Source organism: Chelonia mydas, chromosome 8 (assembly GCF_015237465.2).
Source record: "Chelonia mydas isolate rCheMyd1 chromosome 8, rCheMyd1.pri.v2, whole genome shotgun sequence".
Taxonomy (NCBI): Eukaryota; Metazoa; Chordata; order Testudines; family Cheloniidae; genus Chelonia; species Chelonia mydas.
In genome coordinates this window covers 36,236,349-36,254,950 of record NC_057854.1, presented here as the reverse complement: position 1 = coordinate 36,254,950, position 18,602 = coordinate 36,236,349, and the positions used below count along the sequence as shown (strand labels likewise).

The following is an 18,602-nucleotide window of genomic DNA, read 5'->3' as shown; positions in this document are numbered from 1 at the left end:
ATCTTAGTATTAAATTTTAAAGCATGTTCTGATAAACTTTTTTTCCTATGCATCCAACACATTTAAGGTAGTTTTACTTAACTACTGAAAACAAATTTAAAATGCTTTTCTGTGCATTTTTAAAGTTCCAATTTCCACCCAAATGCAGCTTGACAAATCACGAGTAAAAAAATTGATGCATTTGTTGTTTTAGTCAATTTTTAACATAAGTACAAACCAAATCTGAATAAATGTATGTTAAACGATATAATCAGTTAAATAATTAATTATATCCTCCTGATCATTAAAAAGAACCAAATTTAGTGTAAAAGCTGTATTTCATTGCAAATCAGCATGTTTGAATGGTTACCAACAGGAATCAACCTCTCTTTAGGAAAACAAGTACAAATGCAAAACAAGATTAAAATCAAGTTTACCTGCCTTAGCTGGTATACATTATTAATTATTATTATTAAAATTGGGGGTTATACCACTTTGATTTAAATATTGCAATCTAGTATTCTGATATCTCCAAGTTTTTTAATTATGTTAGGCTCTGCAAAAAGTAAATACCAAGATAAGTCATTTGGTCCATGTAAACTATTAATAATTGGGTAAAAACTGTCATTCCAACTGGGAATACCTGCAGCTTTTGCTAAATGCATTGCATATCGCTGCAAAAATATTCAGAAAAGTGATCTTCACTTCTGTCCCAGGATGGTTGTTTGTGTGCGGTTAATCAGCTGCCACTTCCACTCCCCCAGAGATAGCTACATTTTAATAGTAAATGAAATTATTCCCATGTTCATAAGGTTTTTAAAACTGTTGATGGATGGATGGTGCTCTGTAGTCTTTTTTTCAAGCTGATATCCATTACTCTCATTAACATACACTAACTTTTAAATTTGCTGAAGTACTTATGTAACACTTAAAGTAATCAGTTTCCCTAGATGTGTGATAAAATGGTTGTACTGAACATCTGTTTGGATGGCTAATATAACGAATAAAAATTGACATGTATTTTCAGATGCCAGAGAACAAGATATGTATGTAGAAAATACCTTTTCCTTCAAATTGAAGCTGGAAAGCTAAACTTCAAGTGTACTGAGCAGTAAAAGTATGAACTAGTTACTAGTATACCAGTGTTCACATAAAAACTTTATAATAAAAGGGAGAAAGCCTCTTGTTCTTTCAGCTTCCAGTTTCTCAACTTTGACTGAACTAATCATTGAACTGAACTAGTTGAGTAAACTGAAGTGAAAATATTCTCTGTATTTGCAGAAGAGACTACTACTGTCAAAAGCTAGTTTGGCTCTTCACAAATTCTGATCCAGGTGCTTAAAGCTAATGACTTACACCAGTTCAGTGTTTTGCCTCTCTCTCAAATGTTGGAAGCATGTGCAGCGTGAACATTTTAAAAAACTATTTTAATATAGTAAATGTAGGCCCCTATAGGGTATAGTTTCAAATTTAAATACATTTTAAAAAATAAATAAAGTCCAATTTATTTTTTCTTAATAAATTTTTATCTATCCTGGCATGTATTGAACTTGTAAAATAATCTGATATTTCATTTCAATGCCAATTTAGAAAGTGTGGTTTTATACATAACCAGGCACATAAATCATTCTGTGTATTTAGGTACTTTAAATTGTTCTCAGAGCATTGCCATATCTCAGTTTCATTGCCTTTTGTGATCAAACAGATCTAGAAAGCAAACTGGGGCATTAAAGACACTGTCAAGAGAAAAAAGAATTTGCATGGAATTTTATCTGTTAGGATGGCTACTCTCAGTCAAGTATCAATGTAACTGAATTTCTTTTGGTCCAGTTATACCTAAAAATTAGTAACGTTGAAACACTGATGTTAAGATGCCAACATATATTCATAGGTTTTTAATGTAGTCAACCCAAAGAGTTTGCACTGTTACTTTTCTTAACCATCTTGTTATTCCTTTCTTAAGTAGGAGAACTTGTACCCAGTCCAGATAGTCTGTTACTGATATGCACAAGGTGCCCTTGTTTCCAAAATAACTAACAATGTTGCATCTCATAACACTTCTAGCCACACCCAGAGCAGGTGGTTGTCAATTCAGGCTATAAACTAGAACTGCCTGTTTGACTACTGTAGACTAAATCATTGGTTCTAGTTATTGCCATCACCCTTTGCTATTAAGTTCAAAATGTTTTAACAAAGTCAAAGTCCAAGCAGAGTGATTTAAATCAGATTTATCTTCATTTAAATCAGTTTTTTAAAGCCACCTAAATTGTACTACTACAATTTTAGATTAAAGATTATAAACAATATTCTAAATACTTTTTAAAAATTGACTTATTTCAGGAGTAGTGCTACTCCTGATAACAAAATGTGCTTTTGACTACAGTATTTTTGTAAAGATCAAATAAACATTATGACTGTTTTGTGGTGACAATTTAAATCATTTTGTATTTATCATATTAAACTAAAGTTATTTAATTAACAGTGAAAAGTTCAGTTTCTAATATTAAAGTACAAACTTGTGAACGTTTTCTATACATAATCCCGTAAGCATGTTATTAATGCACCATAATTCAATATTTTCAATAATTATTAATTGAAGGTGCTTTTCAAAAGTAAAGTGCTTAAGGAGAACCAACTCTGGAGTCTTCCTGGTTCTCATGCAGTTTCCAATTTTTATATGTCCTAGGCCAAAACGATAAAACCACTCAGTGTCTTTATTTTCTCCTAGGGTACTGATTTGTTAATTTCCATAATTTAATAGGGTTTTTTTTTCCAATATTTCATTGGAATATGTGACTTCTGAAATGCACAAACCCATTTAGAACATAAGCCTCTTTATATTCAAACACCAATTTTTAGGTTAAAAGCAGCAAAGAGTCCTGTGGCACTTTATAGACTAACAGACATATTGGAGCATAAGCTTTCGTGGGTGAATACCCACTTCATCAGATGCATGTTGTGGAAATTTCCAGAGGCAGGTATAAATATGCAGGGAAGAATTGGGCCAGGGATAACAAGGTTAGTTCAATCAAGGAGGATGAGGCCCTCTTCTAGCAGTTGAGGTGTGAACACCAAGGGAGGAGAACTGCTTTTGTAGTTGGTTAGCCATTCACAGTCTTTGTTTAATCCCGAGTTGATGGTGTCAAATTTGCAAATGAACTGAAGCTCAGCAGTTTCTCTTTGAAGTCTGGTCCTGAAGTTTTTTTACTGCAGGATGGCTACCTTTAAATCTGCTATTGTGTGTCCAGGGAGGTTGAAGTGTTCTACAGGTTTTTGTATACTGCCATTCCTAATACCTGATTTGTGTCCATGTTCAAAATAGCAGAAAATGCTGCTGGCTGACTGCATATATCGCACAGGGTATTTACTTATCACTTTTGTGTTTTTCTCACGAAGGATGCTAGAGGCCCTGTGACTTCTCTTGACTAGATGAACATTTAGCATGAAACCTCAGAGTAGGAAAAAAACCCTCTGTATATTTGGAAGTTCATCTAACAATTAGGAAAAACAAAAAGAGGATATTGACTTTAGCAATTTAAGACTATACATCAAGATACCTTAATAAAATAAACAACTGCTTTTTATTTTACTTTTTTTAAATCTCGATTATTTTTCACCTTGGCCAGAGAGCAATAACTCATGTTAATCTTTGCTCTAATTCTGCCTTTAAATAAATTAGAAAAACTGAATGTGAACAGCTGCTGGGAAGAGAGGCACTCGGAGAGCTCCAGTATAAAATTACAAGATTCTCTGAAAACATATTCTTGTCCAGAAAATGGTTCTTGTCCAGATGGTAAAAACATGTAATGGTTTACAGGACTTCATAATTATCTCACCCTGTATTCCCCATCATTGTGCTTGGTATTTTACCACTTAGATAATGGAGAAGCTGTGTTAGAAACAACTCCAACTTGAAATGGGGTAGAGCTATTGATCTTTTTCTTTTCACTTCATGGTGCTGCCATTGAGGCTACTATCTAAACTCAAGTCAAAAACCAAAACAAAGAGTTACTTCTATAGCTACATGCTACTGTACAGTACAAACACTTACTGGTACAGGGAAAACAAGTGAAGCAAATAGAATACTTGCTCTGGAGCCAAGTACCTTTTCCATAGAATGTAGACATACCCTTAGCGCCCCTTTCCCTAAGGAGTTAGATCGGGGTCGGCAATCTTTCAGAAGTGGTGTGCTGAGTCTTCATTTATTCACTCTAATTTAAGGTTTTGCATGCCAGTAATACATTTGAAGTTTTTTAGAAGGTCTCTTTCTAGAAGTCTATAATATAACACTAAACTTTTGTTGTATGTAAAGTAAACAAGGTTTTTAAAATGTTTAAGAAACTTCATTTAAAATTAAAATGCAAAGACCCCTGGACCGGTGGTCAGGACCCAGGAAGTGAGTGCGCCACTGAAAATCAGCTCGCGTGCTGCCTTTGGCACATGTGCCATAGGTTGCCTACCCCAGAGTTAGATTATGATTATAATCAAAATCGTGTTTGTGACTATTGAGACTTATGAATACAGAAAAGCATACAATTAAAAGATGACCCGCTGTTTTAATTCTGATACAAGTTATTTCCATCTGATTTCAGGGAGCAAATAAAACAGGACTATAAATAAAGCGCTGGTCATGCTCTGCTGTCTCTCTCTGGAAAGAGATGAGTAGTTGCCAGGAGAACAGTTTTCTGCTTATTTACAGCATCTGCAAAAGCACTGGGGTTCGTTTTTGTTTTGTTTTTAAAAAGAGGGAGGGTTGTTGAAAATCCTAACAGAGTAAGTTATTAGAACCACTGCTATTTGTTCATTCTTCCAGAAAAAAAAATCATCCCTATAACTGACTACTATTAGAGGAGGACAAGGACTCCGTCTTGTAGAAACAGAGTCCGAATTAAGTTTAACTAAAAAGAAGACAAAATTCTCTTTAACTGGAATTAGAAGGAAAAATAAAGTAGCTTGTACTTTTTAAAAAACAATTTTAAACGTAATTGCACAGTTAGCCAATGGCACAGAGTTATATTGTGCTTACAAAGTTTTATAGCTACTGAACACTTATAGAATGGAGAAAAGCAGTGAGATTTATATTCTGTAGACAGTGTTTACGTAAGGAGTTTGCTAGCTTTAATAATTCAGTACAAGATATCCTAGAAACAGAGTGCATTTTAAGGTATAGCAATATTAAGAGAAATGAACATCTTCCGATTTCAAATAAAAGGTATGCTGAGAAAAGCAGATTCCTTACAGAAGTAGATGACTGAAGACAGGTTTGATAAAGTTACCATAGCTAGGTTTAACATTTCAGGTTGTGGGGTTGTTTTTTTTTGTTTTGGGAGGAGGGGTTGTGAGGTTTTGGGGTTTTTTTTTGGGGGGGGGGGCGCGTTTTTCAAAAGGTGGAAGCTTTAGGACTGTTCCAACATCTCAACACCTTAACTTTGCTGGATTACAAGAAAAGAGCACAGCATTACAGGAAAATAATACAGCTCAAATTTATTACTGTGTATTACATAAATTCTATCAGTTTACAGTTACAGGAGAAATTTAAAATTCTCTTAAAAGGAGTAGCTTAGTAAAAGGGGCTCCCATCAAAAAAATGTAGCCTTTGGAATAGAAGCACTTTCCAAATATTGATGTTAATTTGACTTACACCAGAAAAGGCCTATCGGATTAGAAACCTATAGCATTTAATCATGCAGAAACTTGTAAACTACTTAAGTTTATGATATTATGCTTACAAAAATAAAAGATTAATGATACCACATGCAAGAGACTTCAGATAGTTTCTGATAAAATAAGGCAAACATTTTTAAATATCACATACCATATATTCCTTCCCACTCTGAATCTTTAGATAGTGAAGAGAGAGAATGAACATGTCACTATAATAGATCAGTATCTCCAAAGACAAAAGTATTCAAGGTACAATCAACAAAAATAGAGTATCTTAATTGTACAGCCCCCGTATCCAACAGAACTATAATTAGAATTAGGCCTGCCAGATTTTTATTGATAGGTACTGTTTCATTATTTGGTTGCTTCAAAATATATATTTATTTTAATTCAAACTATTCCATAACAAAACACAGGAGTACTGTATCACAAAACAAGTTATTGTAAAAAGGTATTTTTGTTAATTAGTTTAAGCAGATTTCAGAGTCATTCTTGCAAACAAGATCACTCTTCCTGGCAATTTAGAAATGCATACTACATACTTCGGCACACTGCAAATTTTATATTATAAGTTACAGCAGGGGATGGCAACCTTTTAGAAGTGGTGTGCCAAGTCTTCATTTATTCACTTTAATTTAAGGTTTCGCATGCCAATAATACATTTTAACATTTTTTAGAAGGTCTCGCTCTATAAGTCTATATATTATATAACTAAACTGTTGTCATATGTAAACAAGGTTTTCAAAATGTTTAAGAAGCTTCATTTAAAATTAAATTAAAATGATGATCTTACACCGCCGGCCCAGTCAGCCCGCTGCTGGTTTGGGGTTCCATTTACCTAGGCCGGCAGCGGGCTGAGTGGGGCCTGTGGCCGGGACCCCTGCTGGCAAGGGGCCGGCAGCCAGAACCCCAGACCAGCAGTGGGCTGAGCGGGGCCAGCAGCTGGGACCCAAGACCAGAAGTGGGTAGAGCAACTCAGCCTGCTGCTGCTCAGCCCGCTGCCAGTCTGGGGTTCCATCCACGGGCTCCTGCCTCCCCGGGTCCCGGCTGCCGGCCCCACTCAGCCCGCTGCCAGTCTGGGATCCTGGCCCTGTCCACAGAGTAGGTGCCTACCTTCTCCCTGGTTCTAGCCATTTTCTTCCTCTCTCTGCACTGAGATGAGGGTGGGAGTGCGCTGAGAACAGGGCTGGGGGTGAAGGAGCAGGCTGGGGGGCAGGGTCTGGCCAGGAGCTAGAATGAGGGAGGGGGCTCAGGGTTAGGGCAGGAGGTTTGGGTGTGGAGCACTAACCTGGGCAGCTCCTATTTGGTCCGAGGGTTGCAGGTGGGAATGTGTGCGTGTGTGCAGGAGCTCCTGTTTGGTGCTCAGGGTTGGGGTGAGGATGCGGGGAGTGCAAGAGTCAGGGCATGGGGGGGCCCGAGTCAGGGCTGGGGTTGTGGGGGGGTTCAGGTGTCAGGGCGTGGGCTGGGATCGTGGGGGTGCTCCCAGTCCCTTGCCATGAGCCGCTCATGGCAGGGGGCTGGAGGGGATATGCCGATTCCACCCCCTTCCCCACGATCCCTGGAGCAGAGAGCACGCTTTTCCCTCTCCCCTCTGTAGCAAGGGCCGTCAGCTGATTGGCCACATGGTGGGAGGAGGCAGCGGCACAGGAACCCAGCACGCTGGGGGAAGAGGTGTCGGGGGGGGGGGGGGGGGGAGCTTGCCTGCCCTGCAAGGAGAGAGCAGTGGGGGGAGAAGAGCGGGCCGGGCAGGGCAGGATTTTTAATGGCATGTTGCCGTCTGCTGGGGTAGGCAGACAGAAGCGTGCCATTAAAAACTGGCTCGCTTGCCATCTTTGGCACACGTGCCATAGGTTGCCGACCCCGAGTTACAGTTTGACCGAACTTCAGTGTGCACTGGAATTATACCACCTAAAGCTCAATAAAAGTATTTCAGCTGTACTGAATTTCCCCCCCTCCATCATGCCACGGATTTAAAATTTGTAAAATAAATTTGGAGGGGGGTGCTAGATGAAGTAGATGGATTTTTTGCATGAGTGCGTAACACCAAGCAAAAATATAACCTTGGAAACACTGCCAAGGAGTGATGCACTTGTCCAATTACAAAGTCAATTCTCCATCGGTGAGGGCATGTGCCAATCTCTGTTCATGTTACTGCTAATATCTCTTTCATTTTAAGTATGTACACTGAGTAAATTGGAACAAATATATACAGTGTGAACTTAGTCATTTTCTGATAGAATTTATCATGAGCAACATCCTAGATCCTTACCCCAACTGTTAACATCTACTTTCATTCATCACTTACGGAATAAATTTTCAATTGCAGTGTCTTTTGCTCTTGAAAGCACAATTTTGCACCAAGTCATTAAACCAAATGCATGCAGAAACTACAGCCTTGCAAACAACTGAAACGTCATGGGCGTTTAAGAGAGCTTAAGCAAGCAGAGAATCAATCCCTAGAGATCTCACTTAGTAATTCCTACCTACTTTGACCACTACTTTCAATGAAATGCCGTTTCAACCCATTTAGGGCCTGATTTTCAGAAGTGCTGAGCATCTATAACATCAGTCTTAATCAGTGAAATCTAAAAGGTACTTGTCACCTTTGAAAAGTCAAGTTCTTGTGCAATATACTATCAAATTTATTTTGCCATGATTAATACCCAATGGCTGGCCAACTGATCACTATCTCCAAAATATTTACTGAATTCTGGACTGCAAGTCTTCTCCTGGTCAAGAACATTACTGACCTCAAACCAGCCTGCTGACTACCCTATCTCCCGCTCCCTCCCCCCCAAAAAATCCCAGCAGGTTAGGTTGATCTGACAGGATATTTTTGTAAAACTAAGTTGACCACTATTTACAACCATAAATATTTGCAATCCATTCTTTCAATTTGACCTTGGACAGAAATAAAACTAGCATGTTTGATTCATGCTTCCATCTGTTCATTTAAAAAATGGATCATGGGGCATTCTGTGTCCCCCCTATCCGTCAAAATATAGCCAGTCCATGTGACATAACTGCTCTTCATTCCAACCAAGACTGACAGAAACACCATCAGGCACTGATTGCTCAGCCAACTATTGAATTCAGACAAGATTAATGGACAACTAGCATTAAAAAGAGATTGGCGTTCTACCATTTCTGATTACCTCAACACAGATAATATGATTATCATATGCAGATCTGCAAATAGCTCTAGAAGCTACAGAGTTTCCCCTTACCTGTTTTTACAGATTCCCATTTACCCTGTTTTGCAGAGTTTTCTCCTCTGCCTGATTACAGATCTCTCTGTCACGCATTTGAATTCTAATCTGGATTCACCTCAAACTTGTATGTCAGCAGACAAAGAACCTGTCCTTAGTTGAACAGATTCTTTGTTCCCCCTCAAACAAAATGTCTAAGTTTCCCCACTAACTTTCTTACAATAGAGGCCTCTAGTCTCATCCTACAAGGACATGGCATAAATGGGATTTCTAAGGAAGTCAACCATGACGTCCTGCTCGTCATCTTACTATTAAGGTTCCAACATAATTTTACACAAGCTTGGCTTCACACTATTTAGTACCCACAGTACATGCATGAATACAACTGGATTACCAGCAATGGTTAAAAGGTTATCAGCCAAGGAGATCATACATTATATTGCCACCAAGTTGGCAACATACCATTCAGTTCTGTTTCCTTGAATATAACCAGCTATGTAGATCAATAGGATCCCATTCCATCACTTACCTGTGTAAGTCCTCAACAAGAATTCAGGGGTCTGAGGTGCTAGAGGTGAACCGATTCCTTAACCCCATTTACTCCTGCATTTATTTAATGCTTGATTTTCAGCATATACTTTTTACAAGTTTATTTTGAGAAAGCAAGGAATTCTTGGGAAGATGTGTCATTTAGGCCACATGCACAGAAGATTTCCCAAGCTAGAGAACAGTTTTCAGCAACTTTCTGCATATAAGAAAGAGTACTTGTGGCACCTTAGAGACTAACAAATTTATTTAAGCATAAGCTTTCATGGGCTAAAACCCACTTCATCGGATGCATGCAGTGGAAAATACAGAAGGAAGATATATATGTATAATGTGTATACAGAGAGAAAGAGAACATGAAAAAATGGGTGTTGCCATACCCACGATAACGAGAGTGATCAGTTAAGGTGAGCTATTATGAGCAGGAGGGGGAAAAAAAAAGAAAAACACCTTTTGTAGTGATAATCAGGATGGCCCATTTCCAACAGTTGACAAGAAGGTGTGAGTATCAGTAGAGGGAAAAAATAAGCATGGGGAAATAGTTTTACTTTGTGTAATGATCCATCCACTCCCAGTCTTTATCCAAGCCTAAGTTAATGGTGTCCAGTTTGCAAATTAATTCCAATTCAACAGTTTCTCATTGGAGTGTTTCTGAAGGTTTTTTGTTGTAGTATTGCCACTTTTAGGTCTGTAATCGAGTGACCAGGGAGATTGTGTGCAGGTCTGCTCTCCCATGTTTAAGAAAGATGAAGTTCGAACTGGAACAGGGACAGAGAAGGGCTACTAGGATGATCTGAGGAATGGAAAACCTGTCTTATGAAAGGAGACTCAAGGAGCTTGGCTTGTTTAGCCTAAGCTAAAGAAGGCTGAGAGGAGATAGGATTGCTCTCTATAAATATATCAGAGGGATAAATAATTCCTCTCCCTCCCTGGTATTTAAGCTCAGTACCAGTGTGGACACAAGAACAAATGGATATAAACTGCCCATCAGGAAGTTTAGACTTGAAATTAGACGAAGGTTTCTAACCATCAGAGGAGTGAAGTTCTGGAACAGCTTTCCAAGGGAAGAAGTGGGGGCAAAAACACATATCTGGCTTCAAGACTAAGCTTGATAAGTTTATGGAGGAGATGGTATGATGGGATAACATGATTTTGGCAATTAATTGATCTTTAAATATTCATGATAAACAGGCCCAATGACCTGTGATGGGATGTTAGATGGGGTGGGATCTGAGTTACTACAGAGAATTCTTTCCTGGTTGGCTAGCTGGTGAGTCTTGCCCACATGCTCAGAGTTTAGCTGATCGCCGTATTTGGAGTCGGGAAGGAATTTGCCCCCAGGGCAGATTGGCAGAGGCCATGACGGTTTTTCATCTTCCTCTGCAGCGTGGGGCACGGGTCGCTTGCTGGAGGATTCTCTGCACCTCAAAGTCTTCAAACCACGATTTGAGGACTTCAGTAGCTCAGACATAAGTTAGGGGTTTGTTACAGGAGTTAGTGGGTGAGATTCTGTGGCCTGCATTGTGCAGGAGGTCAGACTAGACGATCATAATGGTCCCGTCTGACTTTAAAGTCTTTAATTCTATGAATTGGTATTTGGTCCTAACAAAGCAGAAAGTGATTTAACAGCCTTAAGTTTTTAAAATCAGTTTTTTGGGATGTGATCCAATCATTTAAGTACTATTAGACAAAAATATTGCGGAAAATGCTTGTTAACTCTGGTTAAACAGGTTAATTTGAATGACCTCAAACCACTGCCTGGAGGGGTGGGGAGAAAAATCAGCCCTGCTTTGAGATGAGTAAATAAAGACATGTTTTTTACATAGCAAACAGGAATGCTCTTGCACTGGAAATTTTATGTAAGGCTTCCATAGCATTCAGAATCCAAAAAAACAATATATTCAATTAAAGCTTCTAGGAACTGTGATCCTATCTGCTTAGGAAAGGTGAGCTAAAGTAAAACAGTGAAAGACTCCTGAAAATAACTCTCTCTCTCTCAAAAAAAAATTTCTAGATATATGTACAAGATTCTGAAACACTGACAGATACTTTTAATTCAACTCAGACCCACCAACCAGCATAGATGGGATCCATTTGTCACTCAGATAGAATGGGAGGATTTACTCAGGGATTATGGCTCTTAGAGGACCAAACAGATTAATCACCTGACTAAACATCTCTAGCATTCGAATCATTAGCCTTTCAAAAGGACAAGGCACCAGGACATAGGTCCCAGAGTCAATAATGAAAATGTCCATGTTAAGTCCTGAGAGCATCCATAGAGTTGGCAGGCAAACTAGTTCTGCAAACAACTCAACAAGACAAATCCAGGACTACAACTACAGACTCATCTGTGCATATCTTCCTCACTATTTTGTGCATGTGGGGTACATGGTGGAAAAAGGACAGGAGAGATTAACATGAACTCCAGACACTACCAGTAGGCAAACGTACCTGATCATTCCACTTGAGTCTCCAAAGAGCTGCTTATGAATCTGGTGAGCAAACTGGTATCACAAACAGGTCTACAGCAGGTAGAACCCACGTGAACAAGGACTACAACACTGAAGGCCAACTACGCAGGAAAGGTACACCATTTCAGGAACAGCTGAACTGTTTGTGCCTTCACCGGTTCAGTGTTCCATGCTGTCCAATCTATACAGCACAAGGCCTTGAAATAGACTGGTAATGCCAGCAGAAAGCATTTTCCTCCTCCAGGGTTTAAGGAAGAGAACAAAGCAGTACACTACTAGGCAGTACTGTTTAAAATCCATGATGGACACATGGTTTGGAAGCCTCATGTGAAGCTAGAAAGACTTGTTATTTTTGTCTAAACCCGCCAGAGAAATGTGAACCCAAGTAGGAATGTGTGTGGAACATCACCAGCAGTGCTAGTTCCTTTCAACCCCCCTCAAATTAAGTTTTTACCATCAAGCTACCACACTATTTCCTTTAGTTTGTCCTAATGATATTTAGCTTTTTCATTGTAGATTCAAATACTGAGTAGTACTTAACTGAAAAAGTTTCACACAAAATATTCTTAGTACTTCTAGCACCTTACATCTTCAAAAGGTGGAGAGAGAATTAGCCTTCACAATAGTGCTGTGGGTGGTATATATGTATACACTATTCCCAATTTTAGATGAGGAAAAATAGTTTAACTTGCTCAAGGCCACAGTACAAGTTAGCGAGAACCAGGAACAGAAGCCATATATATCTCAACTTGGTCCCACGCTCAGTCCACTAAATTATGTTATGTCTGATGACTATCTTCTTCTTGTGGTACAAAGCTTAAGTTGCTACAATCAACCAAATTTTAAATTTTCATACCTAGATTTACAGGGTGATATTTAAGCAGAGTATTCAAGTTAAAATTCTGGACTGGACAAGTTTAAAAATCCATACTATTATATATTTTTCAAAAGCTACTTAGTCTACTTACTACTAGAAGATTCACCACCCAAGCAATAAATTGCAGAAATATGATAGATTTCCCCATAGGTTATGTATTATGCTTACTGGTTCCCCCCCAGTGATTTCTCCAGTCCAGTTTTAAGTTTGCTAAGTGATGGAATTTCCACTTCATTAGACAACAGAATACTACTGAAGTCTGTATGAAAGTGTTTCCCGACATTTAGCCTAGTTTTCCTTTGTTTAATGCCATCTCTTTACCTGGTCCTATAAGACTACCACTTTTACTATTTATCTTAGTTTTACGCTGTTATTTATCAGCGTAGCATCTCAGCATCTTCCACCTAAAATCAATATCAACAGCAAAGTTCCTAGTGGACTTCATGGAGTCCAACACTTCTCCCTTTATAGGTTAAGCTCTGCTTGGGGTAGGGAAAAATAAGAATGGCGTTCAAATTGCAACTGTCACAGTGGAAAGACTCAAAGCTTTGCAATGTCTCCTAAAGTGGGTTAGGCCCTAAATTCACCTGATCTCCTCTGGGATACTGTTTGCTAGGCCAGATCCCCCTGACAGAGAATGCTCTGTCTCTAGCTATAACATCCTCCTTTCTGGGCTCAATGATGTGCATGTCCCAGAGGAGCGCAGCTTTCTCAGTGGCTCATAGATCAAAATGCAGTCTGATGTAGCTCGTGTCTAATCCACTAATAGCTTAGAAAATTAGGACCAACTCCTTAATTTTGGCATTGGAAGCAGACTGGGAGCCAGTGGATGAATCTGAACATAGGCCTGATATGCTCATGGCAGCCTGAACCATGAAGAAATAATTCATTCCAGAATAATTCTCCCTTCTTAGTGATCACATCTTTCAAATACTTTTGATTATTTCCTAATCACCACCTATTACAGTCCAACACTTCCCTTCGTAAGACCCTGTTTTAAGTTGCTTAAAACTTTGCTACCCTAGCCATTTAGGCTGAACTTTTTCATGCCAGATGTCTACATCAGGGCTGAAATTTTTTTTTTGAAAGTTTCAGCCAAAACAGATTAGCCATTTCTGAGAACAAGGTTAAGGAAAATACGCCGATTTGTTTATTCTAGTAACCTTTTCTTTGAGAAGCTATAGGGTCTCAATGGTTTAGAGTGGGGACTTGAAATTTGGCAAGGAAGCAGTCTTTGTGTCAGATGTGCCTTGCTTTTCCTGCAATACTGCCAAAATTCAGCAAGCCTTTGTAAAATTTCAGTGTGCACATATTCAGAGATTTAGTTGAGCATCTAAAAGTCTCTGAAGATTCTATCCTCATTGGAGCATGATCCTACCTTTTACAGCTCCTAGTGTGGACCAAACTGTGCATACGCCACCCCCACAGAGTGACTGAACATACTCCAGCCCAGAGACAGAGCTAAGGCCAAACTTTCCCAGTAATTATAGCTTGGGGCCAGCTCAGCACCAGAACTGAGAGCATGGAAGGAATGTGTGTCTCCTGTGCTCTCAGTAACACACCTGCTAGTGTGGAGCAGCCTGTCTCAAATGCACATAGGACAAGTGTGGAGGCAGGGGAGTAATTAGAAAACAAGGAACCTGGGACTAAAGCTGGGAGAGAAAAAACTGACCATATGAAGAGGGGGAAAGGGGGAGGCATTGTGTGTATTGGGACTGGATGAATAAGGGGACTGGGAGCTCAAGGGGCAGGGAAATGAGGTTAAGACTGGGAGTCTGGAGGCAAGACTGGGACTAGAAAAAGCACAAAGATCAAACGGGCAGCTGGGAGAAGGGTCTGTCTGGACAAGGAGATAGACTGGCAACCAGGGCAGGCAGATCTGACAAGAAGCTGGGGTCTCAGGAAGAGAACAGGGACCAGAAGCCAGGAAGGGATATCATAATCACACTCAAGGGGGCCAAATTAAGTTGCACAAGCATTTCCTAAGTTTTGATGCCTGATGGCTTTTTAAAAACCACATAAGAAGAGCATGAAGATTGCAAATTGAAAAACACACATGGCATCCTACTGATTCCCTACTGATGAACCATGTGGTGATGAACACTCAGAGCCACTGTGCAGACGACTGCCACTTGAACTAGTGGAGTATCTGATAGCAACAATACGTTGCCATCAGATACTCCAGCACTGGAAGGGGTGAGAAACTTTGCAAGTGGGTTTCACAGATACTGGCTGACAACAGAGGAAGGGTGACACTTTGTAATCTGGAATACAACTCATAGTTCCTGAGAGAGTAATCTCTAGTAGTCTGAGCCTTCTCTTATTCCTCCCCAACATATACCCTCCCTGCCCTGCTCCTCTCTCTTCCCCACCTCTGGCTCCTCATTCCATTCCCACTCTCCTTGCCTACCCACCCTGCACTTAGAATCATAGGACTGGAAGGGACCTCAAGAGGTTATCTAGTCCACTCCCCTGCACTCACGGCAGGACTAAGTATTATCTAGACTAGACCATCCGTGACAGGGGTTTGTCTAACCTGTTCTTAAAAATCTCCAATGATTAAGATTCCACAACCTCCCTAGGCAATTTATTCGAATGCTTAACAATCCTGACAGTCAGGAAGCTTTTCCTAATGTCCAACCTAACCTTCCTTGATGCAATTTAAGCCCATTGCTTCTTTTCCTATCCTCAGAGATTAAGAACAATAATTGTTCTCCCTCCTCCATGTAACAACCTTCTATGTACTTGAAAATTGTTATGTCCGCTCAGTCTTTTCTTTTCCAAACTAAACAAACCCAATTTTTTCAACCTTCCCTCATAGGTCATGTTTTCTAGACTTCTCAGGCCTCTCATCCAAGTTGCAGTCTCCTTGTGCAGTCAGTCCAAGTTTCCATTACAGCTGCTCAATGGATTGGTCACACCACCCACCCTAAGCTTCTAGTTCCAAACTCTTTGTCCAACCAGTCTCAATCATCTCCACCCCCGCACAAATTCCCAGTCCCAGTTTCTCTTTCCATCCCTGCCCATCGCCCCAGTTCCAGTCCCCATCTGGCTGTTACAACATACTCCTTTCTCACCCAATACCCTGGTTTGGCTTCTTCTCTCTCTGCGACTGAATCAGATGGCTTCCTCTTGCACCTTCATGAGTGCCAGCACAGGGGTCATTGAGAGACCAACAGAGCTCTCAGTTCTGGTAACCAGCCCCACATGGACCCAGAACACCTTCAACCCTGTAGCCATGGAATGGCACATACAGAGTCTGGTCAACATTAGGAACTGAGAGGTGGAGCATGCAGAGTGAGGACAATTTTAGCTGCCATGAATTCTCGAAGCATGTGCAGAGTTCTCAAGGGCTTATAAATTGGCCAAATCTGGGGAGATTTTCACTGGAACAGCAAAAGAACATCCCTGACACAAAGGCCACATCCCTGCTAAATTTCAAGTCCCTGCTCTCAAGTACAGGGGTGGCTGAGGCTTCTCAAAGAAAAGGTCAGACTTTTAAAATTGGCAATTCAATGTATTTTACCTTAGCCCCTTTCCCAAAAACTTGTGTGAGGTAGACACCTGGCATGGAAATTTTTAGCCCAAACGATTGAAGTTCAGAAAAGTTTTAAGCAACTGAAAGCAGGGTCTTATGGGAAGTGTCAGGCACCCTTAACAGGTGATCCTACCAGCCCTGCCAATAATTTAGTTCTTCTAATCTTGTTATAAGTCACTTTTACACCATAATTATTTTGTTGTTCCTCAATGAACTGCCAGTTTGTGCGGACCTGTGTAGTTCCCGGAAATGAACAGTGCTTCAAGATGAAATGTCACTGCCTGAGGGAGTACAAAACAGAATATTTTACTTATGGCTTCAGACTGCCTTTAGCTGTCAAGCTATATCCTCCTTTTAGAGTGAAGAATTCTAGGGTTTGTTTTAAAAATTACACATTCCCCAATTAAGAGAGAAGATAAATTTCAAGTAAGAGTCATGACCCATTTTTTCCTACCATGGGTCAGGTGACTTAGCCCCTCCCCCTGTTGCAGCAACATCTTGAAACCTTATCTGGCTTTTCAGAAAGCAGCATTTGTCTACCAAAGGACAGCAGTTTCTAAAAAAGGAAGAGTAATCTTAAGTCTTCTACTCTGTTTCCCACATTGCTTCAGATGCGATACCCAACTTCCATTTTTTCCACTTACCATTCCCCTTTCAAAGAGCTCTGACCATGCCTCTTCCAAGCACTATCAGAAATAAACGAGAGGGAGCACTGGTTGACTAGAACTAGTTTTAAAGATTAAGTTGTGTTTTAAATGTGTTAATTAAAATGTTAGCTGACAACCATTTTTTTAAATCTTGGCAGGGCCACTATCTTGTTCTTATGTCTAATCCTGTGAAATAACTGGATGCTACAAGTACAGGTGCAAACACAGAGCTTGTGGCTCAAGAAGCTTCATACAACCAGTTATTCAGACCCCCTTCCCATTCCAGATACACACCCAGAGCAACAGGCTTCAGAAATCTTTAGGATGGATATAGCACACTAGTAACAGTCTCTTCCCTATCCTCCTCTGGCAAAAAGGGGCAACTCAAATGGGTCAAATATTTCAATTCCTGTGAGAGAAGCCTTCGGACATTCTCCTCCACACACGCCAAGGGTCTGTCCATGAGACAGTTGTACCAGTTTTAATTTAAATATGTTTAAGCACTATTTTAGTTGAAGTAGTACAAAACTGTGTGTTGATACTCTGATCCTGTTTAAGTATGGCTTACTTTGGTTCATCTTAAGTCAGTAATGAATAGAACTAAGCTAAGCCAAAAGAAACTACTCTTAACTGAATAAATACCTACACACGTTTTGTAACACTAATTAAATTGGTTTTAAAAGACTTCACCTTTAAACTGGTGTAACTGTGTGGATAAATCTTTATGCCCCTTTTGGATAGATTTATACTGGAATAAAAGGTGTGGGCTGTTTTAAAAATATGTTAGCAAACATTTTAAAAACCAGTCTATAAACAAGGCAAGGTGTATTTTAGCACATTAGCTAGTCATGGTATACCCTAGGCTTGCCTCAACCATCTAACTTGTGTTAAAGTGTTTAAAATGTACCTTGCCCCACGTACACTAAAATTTTAATATCTCAAAATGTGTTAGCTATCATTTAGATACACACACACACACACCCCCCGCCACCACACACACCCACCTTAGCCCAGTCTAGACATACTAGAGATAGTAAGGGACTGTTCTCTTCTTCCCCAAGGCCAGGAGGGTCTGTCCCTAGGAGATGGCTCACAGGAATTCATGCTTATCTACAGATCTGGTGTTTCTGCTCCCTCATGCCCCTTTCTCTGACTCTTTTCACTCCTAACCCATTCTTCTCCTGGCAGCAGTTAATAAAGCTGCCACCAATTCCTTGATGGGACTACACGGAAAGCTGTCCCAGGGTTTGGACAGGGAGCTAAAAAAGAAAGTGGGTTAATGTAGGTTTGGGCATTCCACTGTGAAATTGAATTTTGAGATTATGCATAATTTAGAAATACTGCCTAAAGCCTGAATGAACGATAGCCTTCCCCCAAATATGGAGCATATTTTGGGTGGGAGGCTGCTTATGCTCTTAAAACAGGAAACAGCTTGAAGTCATTGTCCTACTCAATTCTAAAAATATTTTAAACTGAAATTTGCCTTTACAAAAATTCAATTTGACCACAAACTTACCAGTTTGAGCAAGTGTCTAAGTAACACTAAGCACCACCATGATTTCTTGAAAGGGTTATGTTTTCTTTTCATTGTTAACATTGTATACTTTCTGCATTTCTTAGCTTGCCAATTTCACTTTCTGGGTTTCATGCACTAGTACAATGCTGCAA

General features: G+C 39.9%; 1 protein-coding gene across 12 annotated transcripts in view; it reads right to left on the bottom strand.

Annotated features, from left to right (window-relative positions):
* LOC102931004 (ankyrin repeat and KH domain-containing protein 1) overlaps positions 1–18,602 on the bottom strand; it is a 205,053-nt gene that overhangs the window by 159,790 nt on the left and 26,661 nt on the right. The window lies entirely within an intron of this gene.